This window comes from Protopterus annectens, chromosome 1.part0, assembly GCF_019279795.1.
Source record: "Protopterus annectens isolate FY-2018-M chromosome 1.part0, PAN1.0, whole genome shotgun sequence".
NCBI classification, from domain to species: Eukaryota; Metazoa; Chordata; order Ceratodontiformes; family Protopteridae; genus Protopterus; species Protopterus annectens.
This window is the reverse complement of record NC_056725.1, coordinates 1880900664-1880920831: the sequence shown is the minus strand read 5'-3', so window position 1 is coordinate 1880920831 and position 20168 is coordinate 1880900664. Positions and strand designations below refer to the sequence as shown.

The 20168-nt window shown below is 43.4% G+C and overlaps 1 long non-coding RNA gene across 1 annotated transcript in view; it reads left to right on the top strand.

The window, feature by feature from the left end:
* Positions 1-20168, top strand: part of LOC122800618 — a 269203-nt gene that overhangs the window by 190520 nt on the left and 58515 nt on the right. The gene's annotated exons all lie outside the window — the stretch shown is intronic.

Sequence of the window (20168 nt, the reverse complement as noted above, 5' to 3'; positions counted from 1 at the left end):
TCCCTGTCTGCCAATCATATTCTCATGTCCTCAGGCAAAGTGCTAAGGGCTTGTTGCCTCACCAAAAGGTTTGCCAGCCTTTCAAAAGGTACCCAATCATCCACCTATGAAAATAACTGCTTAACTCAGCAATATAATCACATACACTTTCATCTGCCTTGTGTCTATGCTCACAATTTTTTTTTCTGTAAGCTTCAGGTGTTAACTTAAAACATTCTAGTAAGCATTGCTTAACCTTATAGTTTAAGCAGTCAGTATCAGACAATTTAGAAACAGCAGTTACAGCTTTACCATGGAGTAAGAGGGTCAGGAACCATACTCAGAGCCCTTGGTCAACATTATACTGTTTACATACCCTTTCAAATACATGAATACAACTATCAAAATCATCACCCTCTATAAAATGTGGAAGTAATTTACTGACTTTTATTGATTTTGGGGTTCATTTATTCCCTTTTCCATTACCTCCATGACCCTACCAAAGAGCCAGCATTTCCCTCTCATGTTGGCACTGTTTCTTATTTTCTTCAGGCTCTGAACGTTGCAGTCTCTCTGCTAATTCTAACTCCATCTGTTTTGCTTTTTCTTCAACCTCTAAATGCCGCAGTCTCTTTTTGACCTCCAAACGTTGTAGTCTCTCCACTGATTCTACTTCCAAACATTTGGCCTCCAGTTCAAGTCTCTTTAACTCCAGAAAGATTTTAATTCCTCTGAGGAAAAGGTGAACTGTTCTGTTTCTGAAGACTGCACATCCCCATCACCAGACTGGTTGTCCTCCAGGTTGCTGGTCTGTGCTGCATCTGTGACCAATGCTGAAATCATTTCCTCTTTAGTCAAGTTGGTATGCACCAGTCCTTTGGCTTCATACACCTTGGCCAACTGGTGTTTTGTCAGCTTGCCATAATCTTCTGCTGACATCCTTGCCTGCTTTCCCTGACTAAACAACTAACAAAAATAAATAAAACTGTTGTGAAAATGAAACTCTGTATGCTTACCCTTGTGGCTGCTGAGAGTACACACACCTTCAGTGACAACTGCCCACTGGATACTGAAGTTCAGTTGATATCCTACCCAGCTGCCTCCAATTCGTGATGGGTCCCTTCTCCAGGCCAGCAATCAAGGAGACTCAATCCTCACCACTACCTCTGGCAAGGAACGGTCACTAAGGGCAAAGATGGATTCACACAATATTTTTAGATGTACAGTGGATATAAAAAGTTTACACCCCCCCGTTAAAATGCCAGGTTTTTGTGATATAAAAAATGAGACCACAATAAATAATTTCAAAACTTTTCCCACCTTTAATGTGACCTATAACCTGTACAATTCAATTGAAAAACAAATCTGTTAGGGGGAAAAATATAAAAAACATACAATAAACTAGTTGCATAAGTGTGCACACCCTTAAACTAATACTTTGTTGAAGCACCTTTTGATTTAATTGCAGCATTCAGTCTTCTTGGGTAGGAGTCTATCAGCATAGCACATCTTGACCTGGCAATATTTGCCCACTCTTTCTTGCAAAAGTGCGACAAATGTGTCAGATTGTGACAGTCTCTCTTGTTCACAGCCCTGTTCAGGTCACCAAACAGATTTTCTATTGGATTTAGGTCTGGGCTCTGGCTGGGCCATTCCAAAACTTTAATTTTATTCTGGTGAAGCCATTCTTTTGTTGATTTGGATGTATGCTTGGGGTCATTGTCATGTTGAAAAGTGAAATTACTCTTCATCTTCAGCTTTCTAGCAGATGGCTGAAGGTTTGGGGCCAAAAGTGACTGGTATTTGGAACTGTTCATAATTCCCTCCACCTTGACTAAAGCCTCAGTTCCAGTTGAAAAAAAGCAACCCAAAGCATGATACTGCCACCACCATGCTTCACTGTGGGGATGGTGTTCTTTTGGTGATGCGAAGTGTTGTTTTTGCACCAAATGTACCTTTTGGAATTGTGGCCAGAAAGTTCAACCTTGGTCTCTTCAGACCATAACACATTTTCCCACATGCTTTTGGGAGACTTGATGTATTGTTTTGCAAATTTTAGCCAGATCTGGATGTTTTTCTGTGTAAGAAAAGGCTTCCTTCTTGCAACCCTACCCCATAGCCCAGACATATGGGAGATTGTTGTTACATGTAGTACACAATCAGTACTTGTCACAAATTCCTGCAGCTCCTTCAGTGTTGCTGTAGGTCTCTTGGCAGGCTCCCTGACCAGTTTTCATCTTGTCTTTTCATCAGTTTTGGAGAGATGTCCAATTCTTTGCAATATCACTGTTGTCCCATATTTTCTCCACTTTTTGATGACTGTCTTCCACGGTATATCCAGTTCTGTGGAAATTTTTGTTGTACCTTCTCCTGACTGATACCTTTCAATAATGAGATCCCTTTGATGCTTTGTAAGCTCTCTGCGAACCATGGCTTTTGCTATAGCAGGCAACTAAGTAAATGTCAGGAAAATCATACTAGGACAGCTAAACGTTATTTGGGGTTAATCAGAGTCTCTTTAATTGATGGCAGGTGTGTACCCAAGAAGACTGAATGCTGTAATTAAATCAAAAGGTACTTCAACAAAGTATTAATTTAAGGGTGTGCACACTTATGCAACCAGCTTATTGTACATTTTTTATTTTTTATATTTTTCCCCTAACAGATTTGTTTGTTTTTCAATTGAATTGTACAGGCTATAGGTCACATTAAAGGTGGGAAAAGTTTTGAAATGATTTATTGTGGTCTCATTTTTTTATATCACAAAAATCTGGAATTTTAACAGGGGTGTGTAAACTTTTTATATCCACTGTAACTCCCTGCACTAAGCACAATTCCCATTTAACAGCCCACAGGGAGCACACACCTGACCTGGGGGTGGACTCTCCTTCTCTCTACAGACCCACACAAAACTCAGGACTGACTACTTTGGAGCTCTGTGCCCCAGGTCCCAGTAGCTAACACACACACTTGGATATTTGACTTTCACATACACACACATACACACCTGGGAAAATCTGGCACAGATTTACTAGCTGTGCCCCTTTCTGCCAAAACTCTGAGGTAATCACTCTGCCACCAGTCAGCTACCCTAAGGCTCTTACAAAGGGTACACAATTATACTGTGTAAAATTAATACTAATACAAATTGTAGAGTATGACTAAAGCAGCAAGGCTTTCGGGAGCAGCCACAGTGTCACTAAAACAAGCATAAGTAGCCTTAAGATGATAAAAATATCCTCTAAAGGAACAGCCATAATGAAAGGTATTAAAATATTTAATGATAAATGCACAGAAATCAGGAGACTACTGAATACAATAAATAGTTTCAATCACAGAGATATAAAATAATACAGTTGGATAGTTTCTCACAGATGCAGAAAACAATACTAAACTATTCTCACTAAATGTCCCTGACTGACAAAAATTACTGTTCCTGACTACTTACTAAAGCAAGGCAAGCTGATGTGTGTTGAGTGTCTTACCACAGCAAAATCCAGTTGATGTATTTCTTGTCTGTGTGGATGTGTGTGATATATATCCTAACAGAAATCTTTCCTGTTAGAATCTAAAGTGCTGCTGTGAGGGTTCCAAAGAAACCAGATGCTGGTTAGAAGATGCCATCATCTCTGGTCACCTGACTCTGTACAATACACACACAGAGCTTTGCTAAGATCTGTGACAGCATTAGAAAACTATAACGCAATTTCAATCTTTCCACCCTTCCAGGGTTCTCTGATAAACATACACATTTGATCAGTTACAGCAATGCAACCTAATATATATGCATACGCTCTTTCTGTCCAGCAGGACCTACTGTTGATACATTTTTAATACAAGTAACTTTACAAATATATATTTAACTCAAACATCTGTGCAAGTCAGTGTGATAGTCAAATAACATAAAATTCTTTACAAAACTCCAGCTAGCTGTGCTGGCATATGTACACGTACTTTCCTACTCTCCTTGGTACAGAAGGCACTACCTCATAATATCGTAAATGTAATCTGCAAAAATCTTACAGATGAAACCAAGATTATCTTCCTATAACAAAAAAAACAAATTTATTTCCTGGGAAACCATAAAAGTTGCTACCTCTAACATAACCTTGAATCAGGAAAGACAGGTACCGCTCAACTGTCCAGGTTTTTGCAAAATGTCCATATTTTTGCCTCATATTTTCGGTCTGTTCCACATATAATCTGTGGTTTTCTGTTAAATCATTGTGAATTGATGCCACTAATTAATGACAGGCATTTGAGTTTCCTACTTTATATCTTTCAGAAAGTGCATGATAATTCAAAGCCTCTCATTCTAGCAACTTTCTAAGTGCATAAAAGCAATAATTAAAATCTGTCCGCTTTTTGGACCTTTGTCACTCCACTATTTTTGGCTTTGTCCAGATATCTTGTGTTAAGAGGTCGAACAGTATTATTTCAACCCTTCCATTTGCAGCAGAAGCATTTCCAGATTTGCAGCTATATACTTAGGCCATCACACTCCCCCTTTTGATACACCTATCAGCCACACAATTAACAGCTTTTATGGTTTCCCGTGTGAATTCTTTAAGTCTATTTCATTGACAAAGGTGAATCAATAGCAAAAGGGATGTCTAGTTATGACACAGCAAAGATGGGTAGTTCCAAAACCCACTACAGTCTGTGATACCCTTTATACATATCCTTTTGGCTGACAGTATAACCTAATCACTTGCCACTATCTCTTTTTCTGACATCTGAAAGTTAGCCATCATTATTCTAAGAATATGTATCAGAATCCTACAGGCAGAAACACTGTGTCCACTAACACTGAGACATTTGCAGTGATACCTTAGAAAAACAAAGAATATAAAACACAAAGCAAGCATTTTTGCAGGAGGTGATCCTCCTGCACCCCACCCAATTAACTAAATGTACTCTCTACATGTTCACACAGTTGTGGAGAGAAAGGAGTCAATGGAAGTGGAAGTACAGCTGTGTAGGTAAAGTTATAGGTTCATAGATAGGTACTTGGCTATTGGCCCTAGGGCTTATATAAGCCTAGCCAAAAAGGTAGCCTGGCTTTCGCCACTCAAGAAAATTATTTTCCTGTGCCCCTGTTGAGCAGATCCACAGAAGTGATCCCCGGGGTGAATTTCCTATTTCCCACCCAATCAAGATTTTTCTTGAAGAGTGCTAATGAGGAGCTTTGTTTGATATAGACAGGTAGTGTGTTCCAGAGTATGGGAAGTCTCTGGGACAGGATTCTATCCCTCCAGCATATTCTGTTTATTGCAGTGACAAGTTTTAGGTCCCTAGACCATGTAGCTCGGAGGGATTGGGATTTCTTTAAGTGGAGCATATCCAGCAGCTCTGGGTTTGACATAGCTTTGTATGTTAGGCAGAGATCGCCTCTGAGTAGCCGATATGCGACGTAGTAAAGCTGGAGTTTTTTGAGACAGTCTGCGTAGGGCATCTGTTTGAGGCCGGTAATCCCCTTTGTGAGGTATTTCTGTGACCTATCCAGTTGTTGTAGATGTCTTGTGAGGTACATAACAAAAGGGGCATTGTACTCTGTAATAGGTCTAATGAGTGACGAGTAGAGGGGAACAATGACCTCTTTTTTCCTGGATGAGAAACCTTTTGTGATGAGGCATGCCACGTAGAAGGATTTCCTGACTATTGTGGCAATGTGATTATCAAAAGAGAGACTACTGTCCACCTATGTCCCAAGGTCTCTTATCACACTTTCGGTGTTAAGTAGACTACCACCTACCTATAACAGTAGATGTTCTAATAGATCACTTTTGCAGTAGCCTGCAATATTTGATTCCAACCCCAATGACCAGTAAGCTTTCAAAGCTTAAGGTCACCTTCCATGCATGCCATCTGTCAGACGTTTGAGGGGAGCTCCAATATAAAGACAGTTTGACAGCCAAATCTGTCATAGCTTTTTTGCCTGGAAAAGGAAGGCAAGATCCCTGAAAGAATAATGCTAGGAAAGAAACCCAACAGTAAGCTATATACACAAGGGTTTATAAATCCACACTATGGTAATACAAAAGGAAAACAGCCAAATTAAGGGTGGAGGGGGGAGGAGAGGTTACTGCAATAATGATATATTAGAACAAGTTGACTAGCACAATTGTACTGTGTTTACAATTTAGATCACAGTTACAGTGGTTTAAACTATTTGGGTCAATTACCATAGCTTAGAAGTTAAGAAGGAAGGAGTAAAAATAAACTAAGAATCCAGGATTCCTTGGAGAATGGTCTTTGCAAAGCTTGTTCTAGACCATGAAAAGGAGTTCCTTCCATATTTTTGGCCTACAGTATGAAATGCTACACAAGTAGAGATCAGAAAGTTGCAGACGGTTACTAAATTTGCAGTCACTTTGAAAGATAGTCTATTTAATAAAGCACAATGCATATTTAATACTGTCACTGCATATCCAGTTGTGCACTTGTGACAGTAACTTGAGCTACATACTCTATTTCCATTTAAGAAATGGTCTTAAAGCTTCCCCTCCTTCTGATCATAGCCAAATATCCAATGAAATGGATACCTGTAAATCTACACACAGTATTCTCCATTTTCTTTTTAAAGGCATATTTCTTTTATTGCATGTTTGCATATGCTCACTTATGTTTTTTTAACAAGATCATAGTTGAAAATCACTTTCCTATATCTGTCTACCTACCTGACAAGTAATAAAATACTGCCTCCATGGGACCAAGTAACATTCCAGGCTGCATTTTACATGAACCTAGGCAGGAACTTGCAGCACCATTAGGCATCCTATTCAACCAAAGCCTGAGTACCGGCTTTGTCCCAGCTGAGTGGAGGACAGCCACTGTCATCCATTTGCACAAAGGTGTAGCATCCACCGATCTGGGAAATTATAAACCTATCAGCCTAACTAGCCTGATCTGCAAGGCCATGGAATGGATTATCATGGACCTCATTAACAAGGACATTGGCAACCTCCAAACACTCGATCCCACACATTTTGTCTTCATCAAGGGGAGGTCATGTATGTTAAATATGGTTGACTTCTTTGAGACAATCACCAAAGCCATAGGTGAGGGGAAGACAGTGCACACCACTACCTTGACCTGGCCAAAGCCTTTGACATTATTCCCCACTTGGGCATAATAGATAAACTCTCTCAGGTAGGCATCAATCTATATGTTACCAGATGGGTAGCTAACTGCCTCACTGATAGAATTCACCTAGTCAAAATAGGGGAAGCCACCTGAAGCAGTAGACCCATAACAAGTGGCATGCCCCAGGGTTCAGTCTTGGGGCCTCTGTTATTTGGGATATACTTTTCTGAGGTGCAGGCCAAAACCAGTGGGCTATGGCTGGCCAAGTTTGCAGATGACTGCAAGCTGGGTGCTGTCATTAATTCCCCTAGTGATGTGGACATCCTCCAAAAGGGTCTCACCCAAACAAATTACTGGTGCCAGAAACATGGCCTCAAGCTGAATACCAGAAAATGCATCATCATCCCCTTTGGGGAGAGTAATGTCCCCACAAATTATCACATTAATAACAATGTCTGAAGCACAGAATCTGTCGTGAGGGATTTGGGCACCCAGGTTGATAGCAACCTAACTTTTGACCACCATGTTGCTTCCATTGTAATGAAAGCTTTCTACATGCCCCACCTCATAAGTAAAGGTATCTCATTCAGGGACAAGGAGGTCATAACATCCCTGTATTCTTCCCTTATAAGGCCCATTATTGAGTAGAATGCCCCATTCAGCATGTACCTCACAAAGTGAAAATGAATAGTGTTGAAGGCTTTGGTTAGGTCAAGGTAGGTGGTGTGCACTGTCTTCCCCTCATTCATGGCTTTGGTGACTGTTTTGAAGAAGTTAACCAAGTTTAACAGGCATGATCTCTCTTTGACAAAACCAAACTGTGTAGGGTCAAGCGTTTGGAAGTTGCCAATGTCCTTGTTTATAAGGTCCATAATAATACATTCCATGGCCTTGCAGATCAGGCTAGTTAGTCTGATGGCCCTATAATTTCCTGGGTCAGTGGGCGCTTCACATTTGTGTAAAGGGATAACAGTGGCTGTCTTCCATTTGGCTGGGATGAAGCCAGTGTTCAAGCTTTGGTTAAATAGGGTGCCTAATGGAGCTGAAAGCTCATGCCTGAGTTCATTTGGGATACAGCCAGGGATGTCGTAGGGTAAATTTCTATCAGTGCTTCTACTAACTCATTAGGAAACTCGGGTATATCCAAAAGCTTAAATAAACACTGCAAAAAATTAGGTCAAATAAAAGCTCTACATTTAACCCTTCCTAATATTTGCTTTTCAAAAATACCAAGAACCTATCATACTTTATCCACTATTTATCTCCCAATATTGAATCCTACCAGATCCTTACCCAATAATGAGACCATTGCCTGTTTGATATATGCTGCCAACACATAATATACACTCTGTAGTCAACATTCTTCAGATCTATAATTTAGGAAGACATTTTATCCTGTCCTGATTTCTAAATCAGCATTATCAGTACCTCCAGTGTGGGGGAAAGAAGTATCATGTCTTCTGATATATCCAGTGGCATAAAGTTCAGCACCTCCAGAAATGTACCCATCATATTCTCCTCGTACCTCTGTGTACATACTATATGTCTACATACATACATACATATTCATACTACAGGAACTCTGTCCATACCAGATGCCTTTCCTGTCATAAGGGGCATTAAGGTCTGACTTAGTTCATCCCTACTAAATGGACTGTTAAGGTGCTGTGCTTGCTGTGTGGTCAATATTTGAAAAAGGTTGTGTAGCAAAATGTCTGTTATCCTTGAACTGCCATTATGGTTTGTACCTCTCAGACAAATCCAAGAAATGTTAAAAATAAGCATCATTTTTTGGGAGAAAGTAAACAATTTTCCCCTGAAAGGGTATTTGATGGCTATAATGCAATTAGTCATTTCTTGATTTTGACAATATTCACCAGACATTTTCCTCTCTGTGATATAGCCTTATAATACTCAAGTATAAGGAGCTCAGATATGGTTGCAGCCATCAAAACCAATGTTTCTCTTAATCTGGCTTGCATACAAATGAACAAAAATCCGCTTTTTGTTTCTCAGAAAACAAGTTCAATGGAAGAAATAAACTCCACCATAGCCTTGTATTAGTCATGTGTTCTCAAAGATTTTCTGTCCAGGTCTTTAATTCTGCATGCAGATAATGTGTATCTGCATCCCATTTAGCCAAGGGCTGGATACCCTGTGTACCATTTAAATTCCATAAGTGCTGATACTTTGAGTCAAGACAGTCTTGGAATTCAGGTAATACTGTACAGTGAACTATTACCTTCCAGGCCATTAGCAGTTTCCACGCATTCCACATTCATCCAAGGCTACAAGACTAGCATGATCTGATAGGTTATTGAGAGTTGTTTGCAATCAGCCACATGTAGGAAGCAAAGTAATTCTCAAACAGAGCCTGTCCTTTGTGTGCAATGTTACACACTGAATGATGGTGTGAAGACTGCACTCCCCTGGAACTATGCTAGTTCCTATGGCTTTTAAACTCAAATCTGACATAAATATAACTGCTGCCATTGCCAGGAGAAATAACCTATAACCTTTAGCCATAGGCCAGTCTCCAGAGGAAGTAATACAATTAAAATCGTCAGCCACAATTATATACAACCTGGCAAAATCCATAATCTACTTCAGATTGTTCCACTTTCCCACCTCAAATCCAGAGAAAAGGTGACAAGAGAACATATTTATCAGCTAACCTCTACAGTGAGTTCTGAACCCTGTTAAACTACTACATTTATTTACAAGGGCAACAAAAACTTTGTGGCATAAGATGACCGTGCCCCTACACTAAGAGGCACAGTCATATACTTAGAGGTTTTAACATATGGTAAATAGCACATCAGCCTATATCTAAGCTGAGAAGGCTTTAAATACTCTTCCTGTAATTTGAGTTTCTTACCAGCCCTGTACTGATGACTGCACACTAGAGTGAGTCCAGAAATGTGGAGACTGAATGGTTAAAAGACTGGACTTACATATACTAAGTCCGAGGTGCCATTTCTTGGAATATTCCCTTTTCTCCAAGGCATGGCAATCTGAGTTGTATATATAATTTTGGGGTATGTCTGGGGTGCTTGGGGGCTTGCCCCCCCCCAAGCAAAAAGTAGTTTAAAGGAGAAGAGTGATTTTCGAGATGTGGTTTTCTCCTGTGTTTTTGGTCTTTTTTTCAGCTTGTCGACACTTGGCATTTCGAGTGCTGACATTTCATTAATCTGTTATGCTTGACCAAGACCACAATCCCCAACTCTAACATTCAAATATAGAGCTAAACAAAAGCAATGCACATACTTATGAACTGTTTACAACACTCCTCTACCAGCTTCCAAGAGCCAAGATGCATACTGATCGGCAGCTATGTAAACTGCTAAAGAGTGTGGGCAGGATTCACGAAGGCTTGCACAGAGTCTAAGAGTAGTGTAAGACTCCATGCAGCCCTCGCGATCCAGGAACAGCCCGAAATTCCGTGTAAGAGACCAGCTAAAACGTCTGTTACACGGAGTGGGCGTGGATATGCTAATCACCTCCTTGCAGCCGAAAGGCATGCAAATGAGGTAGATTAGCGATCCACGAAGCCCAAACCAGCCCGTGTAAGAGCCATTTTAGCTGCAGAAATGTACTCAGTTGACAACTGAGTACGTTTCTGCAAATAACACAATGGTGCCATGTCAGCTCCAAATAAAGGGTGCATATGTGTCAGGCAGCATGCCAATGGCCAAATATGTGGCCATTGGCAAGGTACCCCGATGCAAATATGAGAAATAAATATTTTTTTTTTGGCGATCGCCGATGTTTAAGTGCAGCGCAGCCCCGCGCAAATGGGCTGCGCTATATAAAATATAAAAATGAAGGTTATAAACCCACAAATGTGGGTTTTATGCAATACATGGATTTACAATGCAGGGACCAGCAGACCAAAAACAACATGGCCACCGTTTAGTGGTTGCTAAGGGGGGAAGCTGAGTCTAAGACATGTAACTAAGCATTAGTAGGCAATCTGATGTAAATGAGTGTTAGGATACTGAATTCCACTGTCGCATAGCAAATGAGCACATTCTGAGTAGTGTAAGAGTTACATAAGGGGGAGGAACAGAGTAGGAGATAGGTGACATCACAGGGGGGAATGGCAGAAAGAAATGCAGTTCATTGGAGGTCAGTGTTACATGACAGATGTCAGGCACATATCATGGAAAGAGGAATGCCACAAGATAAGCATGGGAAAGTCAAGAAATGGAAGGTGTACACTGTTGCTTACACCAAAGTTTCTTGCTGGGCATGCATGCGCACGTGTGCGCGCCATGAGGCGCGAGTAGGGCAGTGTGCGCGTGTGTAAGGCAGACTGAGCATGTGGGAGCCTGTTGGCAGACTTGTAAGACTGTTTGCACTGGTGTGCGTGCGTTTCAACCCCAATAAGAAGATTCTAAACTGTGTAAGCCTGTGTGCGCATGTGTAAGCCACTGTGAGCGTGTTTCTGCTGGTATGCGCGTTGCTCCCCCCTGAGGAAACAGAAAGGAAAAAGGAAGCAACAGAATTAGTAGGAAGCTAGCAGGGAATACTGCTGGAGCTAGCAGGTGAAAACAATTAGAAGCAGGCAATTACACAGGCAGAATAGTAGCCCAGCCAAGCACTTAAAACTCTGCAAACAGCAGTGCAGGATGTTTCTCTCAAGAGACACTGCAAGACAGGAGTAAGCTATTAGAAGTGAAAACTGAAAAAGCTGAACTCAGAGCAGAAATGCTAGGGGCTGCCATAGCTGTCATAAGGAGACATAGGCTACTTGCTGAGGGTGGTGACAATGCAAATGGTGCCAGACAACCCTCAGTGAGGAGACAGAGAAGAGTGTACAGGCCCAGGGTCACCTACCATGGGTTACATGAGCTGGAGATAGTGGAGCGCTATAGAGTGGACAGAGACCTCCTGCAGAAAATTGTTGAGCTGTGCAGGCCACGCCTCACACACAGAACCAACAGACGGGAACCCATCCCAGTGGAAACCAAGGTATGTGTTGGCCTAAGAATACTAGCAACAGGTACCTTCCAGAGACCAACTGGTGGTATGATGGGGATATCACAGGCATCAGCCTCCAGGGTACTGCACCAGTTCCTGGATGCCATGTCAGCACATGTCGGTGATCATGTATATTTCCCCAATGCCCGTGAGGTATTGGCCAGCAATATGCATCTCTTCCAGCAAATAGCGGAATACCCTGAGGTAGTGGGTGCAATAGACTGCACGCACATACACATCAAAGCACCAGCTGGTGAGCGGGGTAGGGCCTACATAAACCGCAAGGGCTTCCCCTCCATCAATTGCCAGGTCATGTGTGATGCCCAGGGCATAATAATGAATGTGTGTGCTGGCTGCCCTGGGAGCTACCATGATTCCCATATCTGGCATTTGACTCAGCTGTACCAGACATTTGCCAATGGGGACATCCCACATGGACACCTAGTGGGGGATGCAGGTTATGCACTGGAGCCATGGCTGATGACACCCATCAGAAACGCACACACACCTGAACAGGAACGCCATAATGAGGCACATGCACAAACACGTAATGTAATAGAGCATGTGTTTGGGCTGCTCAAGTCACGGTTCCGGTGTCTGGACACATCTGGTGGAGCCTTGCAGTACTCACCAACTACATGTACCCAAATTGTCATGGTATGTGCTATGCTACATAATATGATCTTGCGAAAACAGCTGCAGCAGGACCAGCATAGGGCCGGGCCAAACAGCCCCCCACCATTGCCAAGGCCATCACAGGCAGAGCGTGACTCGGAGGAGGAGGAACAACCTGAGCCTGCCCCAGTAGGCAGAAGGAGGCGTGCCCAGTATGCCCTGGCCTTGGCAAAGAGGCAACGCATAGCACATACACTGGCTCAGTAGGAACCCTGGGAATGATACCCCTCTCTGACTCACTCATATAATAACAGGGATGCCTAAAATGGCATAACCTGCTCTCAAACATGTACAGGGAGTGTAGTATGTGCATCTGACAGAGGCAGCCCTGCAGCACCACCTGAGGCATGAATGCCATGTGTTAAGCAATGTAACACCATGTAGTATATGCAAACTTGATGACCCTGACTAACATCCTACCCTCACCAAGCATGATGCCACAATATGACGATGAGATGATCAATTGCAATAATTGGCTGAAGTATTGCTGTTAGTCAAAGGGGATCCAATGTGTGCCAGCCTGGGATGATATGCTGAACATGATATGATGCTCCACCTGCTAGGGGTGGCGTGCACCTATCAGTCCTGGCCATATGGATACTGGCAAAGGCTGTTGTTACCCACAGTGTGCCTTGAATAGGTAAGGCTCAAAACACAAACCCACCTCCATAGGTATCACAAGGGTTAACAACCTATTTGTAATGCTACCCAATGCCAGACGTCTAAACAGCAAGATGCATGCAGTCTAAACTCCCCCAGTATGGAGAATGTTGATATCTGTCCTGTAACAGAAAACTGGGTCAAGGCTCACAACAGCACCCTAACACTACCAGGTTACACCTCATACTGTGTTGTACAGCCTCAAAACATGGAACAAGCTACAAAAGGAGGGTGACTAGCAATAATTGTCAAGGATAACCACACCCCCATGTTGGTACCACAACAAGAAGCAGCATGGACTAGCCATGGTCAAGTAACAGTGGCTAAAACTGCCTCCCAGTTTATAGCCTGCTACAGACTACCATCCTAACACCAGGAACTGCACTTGACCTATGTTGGAATACATGAATATATCAAGCCTCCAAACCACATTATATTGGGTGACTGAAAATACCCAAACATAGACTGGGAGCATTATTCTAGCTCCAACACTGTAGGACAAAAGTGCCTAGAATCCATAAACCAAAATGCCCAGGAACAACGTACCACTCCCACAAGAGGGGTAAGCATACTGGATGTGATAATCAGCAACATGGGTACTGGATGGCAAGATGAGAAGTGTATCCCTCACTGGTAAGACCAGACCATAGAGTAATCACACCGGATATACACATCATTCCACAGTCCCTGGCCAGAAAACCACAATGAAAAACATGTGTAAAGCAAATGTTGCACTCCTCCAAACTGATGTGGAATCCATTAAAGGCCCTGTGCAGGTGCAAAATATGTGCCACACCTCAGAACCTGTTATACAGGCATTCCATGAACACTGCCAGGAATGCATGGATTATGCAATCCCAAATAAAACCAAGACACAATGCCATACACGCAGGCATCTGGCATGGTGGACTCCAGCCATTACCAAACCATGCAAGAGAATGAGGAAGCTACTACATGATAGAGCAAACATAAAAAGGGAAGTAATCACTGATCAGTAGTATGGCAATAAAATATGTCCACTCATACAATCCACTAAGGCCAGCTACAACAAGTTGAATCTGTGAATCTTGAGGCAATGTTACACCTGCCCCATGTACACAGACAACCCTCACCTCCCCCCAAGAAATACAAATATATGTGAGAGATGCAACCATGTATCCAAACCGGAGGCTGAGCTCTCAACTCAGTACTGTCAAAACTAGTCAGGAGGAGAAGGTAACCACACCCACCACAAACCCAGTCTCATATAGACCTATCACAACTGCAAAACAAAGACATAAACACAGAAAAACATTCCCATAGGCCCTAATTACAAACACACCACATCAACAGAGGCCTCCAAAGCAGACACCCAAGCAACCACTACCTCCAAACATAGCACATGCAACACATAGTACACAAAGCTGGTGTGCCAAACAGTCACAGGCCAGAAGGAGAAACAACATGCCTGATACAGTTGTAATAGGTGACTCCATAGTCAGATATACTGCTGTCCCTCTCACCAGACTGAACAAGGGAAAGGGTACAATACGCCACATAACACAAGTATGCAGGTCACCCCAAAGCAAGTAGAAATATGATGCAGTCATTGTCCATGCTGGCGTGAATGACCTGAGATGTACCTCCCCGAACTACATGAAAAGAGACATAGATGAGCTCTCCGATTATGTAGTCCAGGCCGGTATGACACTGACCGTGTGCAGCATCCTACCCTCACCAAGAATGATGCCACAGTACAAACACAGAATGATCAGCTTTAACAAGTGGCACAATTACTGGTGTCATTCCAAGGGGATCCAATGTCTGTCTGCTTGGGATGTCATGCTTGACAAGCCACACTGCTGTGCCAGGGATGGCTTGCACCTGTTACCCCTGGGCGTCTGGATATTGGATAAGGCTCTTGCCACCTCCATAGAGCCTTCCGTAGGCAAGGCTGAAAAGACTAACCCACCTCCCTAGAAAACATAAGTGGAAAGAAACATAAGGGTAATGCTGCCCAATGCCAGACGTGTAAACCTCAACATGCATGCTCCCGAGGCCCTCCCCAGTATGGAGAACATCGATGTCCGTGCAGTGACAGAAACCTGCAGCAAGGCTCCTGACAGCACACCAGCACTACCAGGTTATACCTCATGTCATGCGTTATGGCCCCAAAACCTGGACCAAAACATAAAAGGAGGGGGAGTATCCATATTCAGCACAGACACCCACACGTCCAGGTAACTGACAATGCACGAAGCATCGGAGACCACCCATGTGCAACTAACTGTAGGCAAAACTGCTGTACAGTCCACACTCTCACACACAGGAACCCTACTCAGCCGTCCTGAAGACACTGGACAGTATGAATGTCTCACCAAATACCAAACAAGGTACTCACAAATTACCACATAGGTGGTAATCCATTATGTATGGAAGGAGTAATCAGGGACCTAGGGACACAAGTGGACAGTAACCTGTCATGTGACACTCACATTGCCAACGTGGCTAGGAAGACTGTCTATATTGGACACCGTATCATGAAAGGATTCACATCTACGTCAACAGAGGTCATTGTGCCCCTATACTGTTCTCTTATCAGACCCATAATCTAGTACAATGCCTCATTTGGGATGTACCTTACCCGACACCTGCAGCAGTTAGAAAGACCTCAAAGGTACCTCACCAAGAGGATAAAGGGTCTCAAATATTTGTCATATGCTGCCTGGCTGTAGACACCCCAGCTGTATGCAGTCACATACTGCTTCACGAGAGGCACTGCATGCCTGTTGTACAAGGCCATGTCCAACACAGGAGTAATGGACATGCTCCACCCCAGAAAACCCAAATCCATCGGAGCTGTGAGAGTGAGAGATGTCAACCTCAACACATAATGAAATAGGATGTGCTTGAGGGACAGATACATAACCCAGAGGCTCCCTACACCCTGGAACGGAATCCCACTCCATGTTAGGCAGAGCCCCTCACTGACTCTCTTCAACAGGAATCTTGCCAAGTGGATGGATGATTGTAGATGTACACTGGGGGTCTTCACTGTGTCACATCCAGACAGAGGCACAGTAAAGTAAATCATAAATGGCCATAATATTCACATAGCAAGGGGTGCCGAAAGCCACACACACTCTGGCTAGGCTTAGAAATGCCCTAGGGCAGATAGCCTAGTATGAACCTATGAACCTATGAAGATACAAATTGTACAGGACACTAAGGATAATCACAAGGCTTTCTTAACTGATGGTAGGAACCTTGTTGGGAATTCACAGATATGCTCTGAATCACTCAAATATTACAAACAACATACCAAACACACACACATATTGCCAACATCCAACCTGACAGGTGCAGTGCAACCCCCCCCCCCAAAATGCAAAATATCTATCCCAGCAGAGTGCTGGCCCCCTGACATTGCAGATGCTGAGGTAACAGCCAGCATCTACAAAGCAAAACACACAGCATCAATGGTATGAGATGGTGTCCTAGGCTGAGTCCAACATGGACTCCAAGAAGAATGGAATGCCAAATAACACTAATGCTCAATGTCAGCCTTACCACAGGATATGTACCCAAAGAGCAGTGTACAACAACAGTGGTCCTTCTCCACAAAGGTGTTGCCTGAATGGATACTGCAAACTACCACCCCAGAATGCTGACAAGCTTGGTCTGCAAAGCTATGGAAAGGATCAGCATGTACCTCAGACATAAAGATATTGGGGACCTACTGACACTGGACCCTACCCAGTGTGGCTTTCTTAAGTGCAGATCCTGCCCCTTAAACATGAGTCATTAAGGTCATTGATGAGGGGAATGTGGTCCACGCAGCCTAGCTGGACCTTGCAAAAGGCTTCCATACAATACCCCATGTGTTCATTATAGATAAGCTCACCAGCTTAAATATAAACCCCTATGTCAGTAGAGGGGTTGCAAACCAGACCAAGGACAGAACTGACATGGTCAGAAATGCTGCAGCCACGTCAGACTACAAACCAGATACAACTGGCATCCCACAAGGCTCGGTCCTGGGACCTCCCTTGTTTGGTATATATATGTCCCATAGGTACAGGCCAACATGGAAGGACTGTGTCTGAACAAGTTTGCAGAGGACTTCAAACTGGCCACCATATCTGAGCCTCCAGCTGACATAAGCATCCCACAAAACGGCCACATAGAAACAGACAACTGGTGCCATAGCCATGTCAGCAAGCTAATTGCAGAAAAGTGTATAGTCAACCCCTGTGGATATACAGTAAGTGCCCACCAATTACCACATAGGTGTTAACCCATTAAGTACTTAAGATGTAATAAGAGACCTGGGGACCCAAGTTGATAGATATCTTGCATTGGACAAGCATGTGGCTGTAGTGGTTACAGAAACATACCATATACCCACCTAATCATGAAGGTAGTCAGATCTAGATCAGGGGAGGTCATTGTGGCTCTGCAGTCATCCTTCATCAGCCTCACAATTGACTAAAATGGCCCCTGTGGGATGTACCTCAGCAGACACCTCCATCAACTGGAAAGACCCCAAAAGTACCTCACCAGGAGTATCAAAGAGCTTGAACAGATGCCATGTGTTGCCTGATTAAACAGCTCCACACACGGCCATACTGCCCGCCCAGAGGCAAGCTGTGCCTGATGTATAAAGCCATGTCCAAGCTGGAATCAATGAACATGCTGCACCTTGTACAATCTGAATGGCAGTGAGCTATGCACATGAGAGACCTGAACCCCAGCACTGACATACATAGGACAAGCTGTACTGAATGATCCATAACATAGAAGCCACCCTCACTCTTGAGTAAACTCCCAGTACAGGTTAGCCAGAGAGTCACCCATCGACTCTCCTCAAGAGGAATCTTGATGAGTGGATGGGAGATGGTAAGTTTACCCTGGGTATCACTGTTATGTCAGGGATAGACGGAGGCACAGTATACTAACCATGGCATATGTCATGGCAAACTCCAGTTACAATGCGTGTCGAAGGACAAACACACTCTCTGACTAGCATTAGAAATGGCCTAGGGCACATCGCTAGTGTTTGCCAATGTCCACCTATGCTGTGGAATACACTACCAATGCTGGACAAGCCTGGTTTAAGTAGTCCATATCTGAACATAATGCAACATGGTCATATGTGCACAACTGGCCCCTAAACAGTCTGTTGTGCTCACTATGAAAATTTAAAGCAGTGATAGGACTAAAGCCCAAGATACTGTCCACCACAGTGAAGGTACTGAACCAGTACACTATATGGTACTGCAGTGTTAGGTCAGTATGAAAGGATGTTGACAACTGTATGCAAAGTATCCCATGCAAACCCTGCAGGCACAGTATAATCCCTGTTGTGTTCAGACATGAAGCAGTTGGCCAGTAAGTACACAACATGACACCCAACACACAACCATAAACGTGAGATATTGTTGAAGTTCATACTCATCCACAAATGTGGTGGACTGCAGAGTTCAACATATGGAAAGCTCACATTGGGCATGCTCGCACACTTTGATAAATGAGACATATGTCAGACAACATGCTATGGAAAGGCTGAACTGGGCATGCTCACACTCTTAGGCCATATCTCAGTTTAGCAGTTGGCCACACATATCTGGTATTTGTACATGTTATTCCAGGAACCAACCACGTTACAGCAATCTGCCCAGTACACACAGTTAAATGACTACAGAGACATAAGTGATATAGTGGATCCCTCTCATATTCAAACATCTTCCACAGATACACAAGTTGTTCATAGAAACAGGGAATGCTATGGCAATAAAGACCTGCAAACAGTCTATCAGCAACAAATATTGTGCATCTGACAATTAAACATATGGGTGTAGAGATCAATACTAGGCTGTTTGCCCTAGGGAATGAAAGCTTAGCCAGAGTGTGCTTGGCGTCTGCATCCCCAGTACAGTAGGCTACTGTGCCACTGTAAAGTAGGTCACATAAGGCACCATTTGAGGCTAGTGTGCTGTGCCTCTGTCAAGCAGGGACACAGTGGAGATCCCAGGGGTTGAATTTGCTATGCCACATCCATGTTGTTGGTGTGTGCTGGAAGAGGGTTGGTGAGGACCTCTAACAGTAAGTGGGCATCAATAACAGACTGAGGGGAGCCTTATCTGCAGTGTCTGGACAATTTCACTGTCAACACGTCGTGATGATTATGAGGGATTGAAGTGTCGTGCCAGTACTGTTCAGAGATGTCCTCCCTCTGTGGGCTACTGCTCTGCAATGTATTAGCTCACTCCGTCTGTTGGACAGCTCATATGTGGCTGGTGTACACCTGACAGGGTGTCCTGTTGTGGAGGAGTCATGGGTATATTTGGGATAGCATGATCAATGCAAACCTTCCACATGTTCATAGAATGCAATTGTCAAGGATTATGCAGAGTGGCCTGTATACTCCCCCAGCATGGGTCCTTTGAAATCTTCCACCCCAGTCTTCACAAGTGCAAAGTCTGCTTTTGATAAATACACTTTGTTTGCAGTGACAACCTTGCCTGGGGGTGGGGATGGGATATGGATGTCCAGGGAAAGGTAGGTATGGTCAGATATCAACAATGGTGGTCTACCTTTGGTGTGGAACAGTGAGTACCCATGTTGCAGATGGTCAGGTGCAATATGTATTCCCCCTTGTGGCTGTGGTGAGTGGTCCTGCCATAGCACATGGACTCACAAATTGTAGTGGCTGTAGGGTAATGTTGTAGAAGCCTGAGTAGTTCCCACACACAATATACCTGTACCTGACGTTAACAACTGGAATGGTGTATGTGAACACCTTC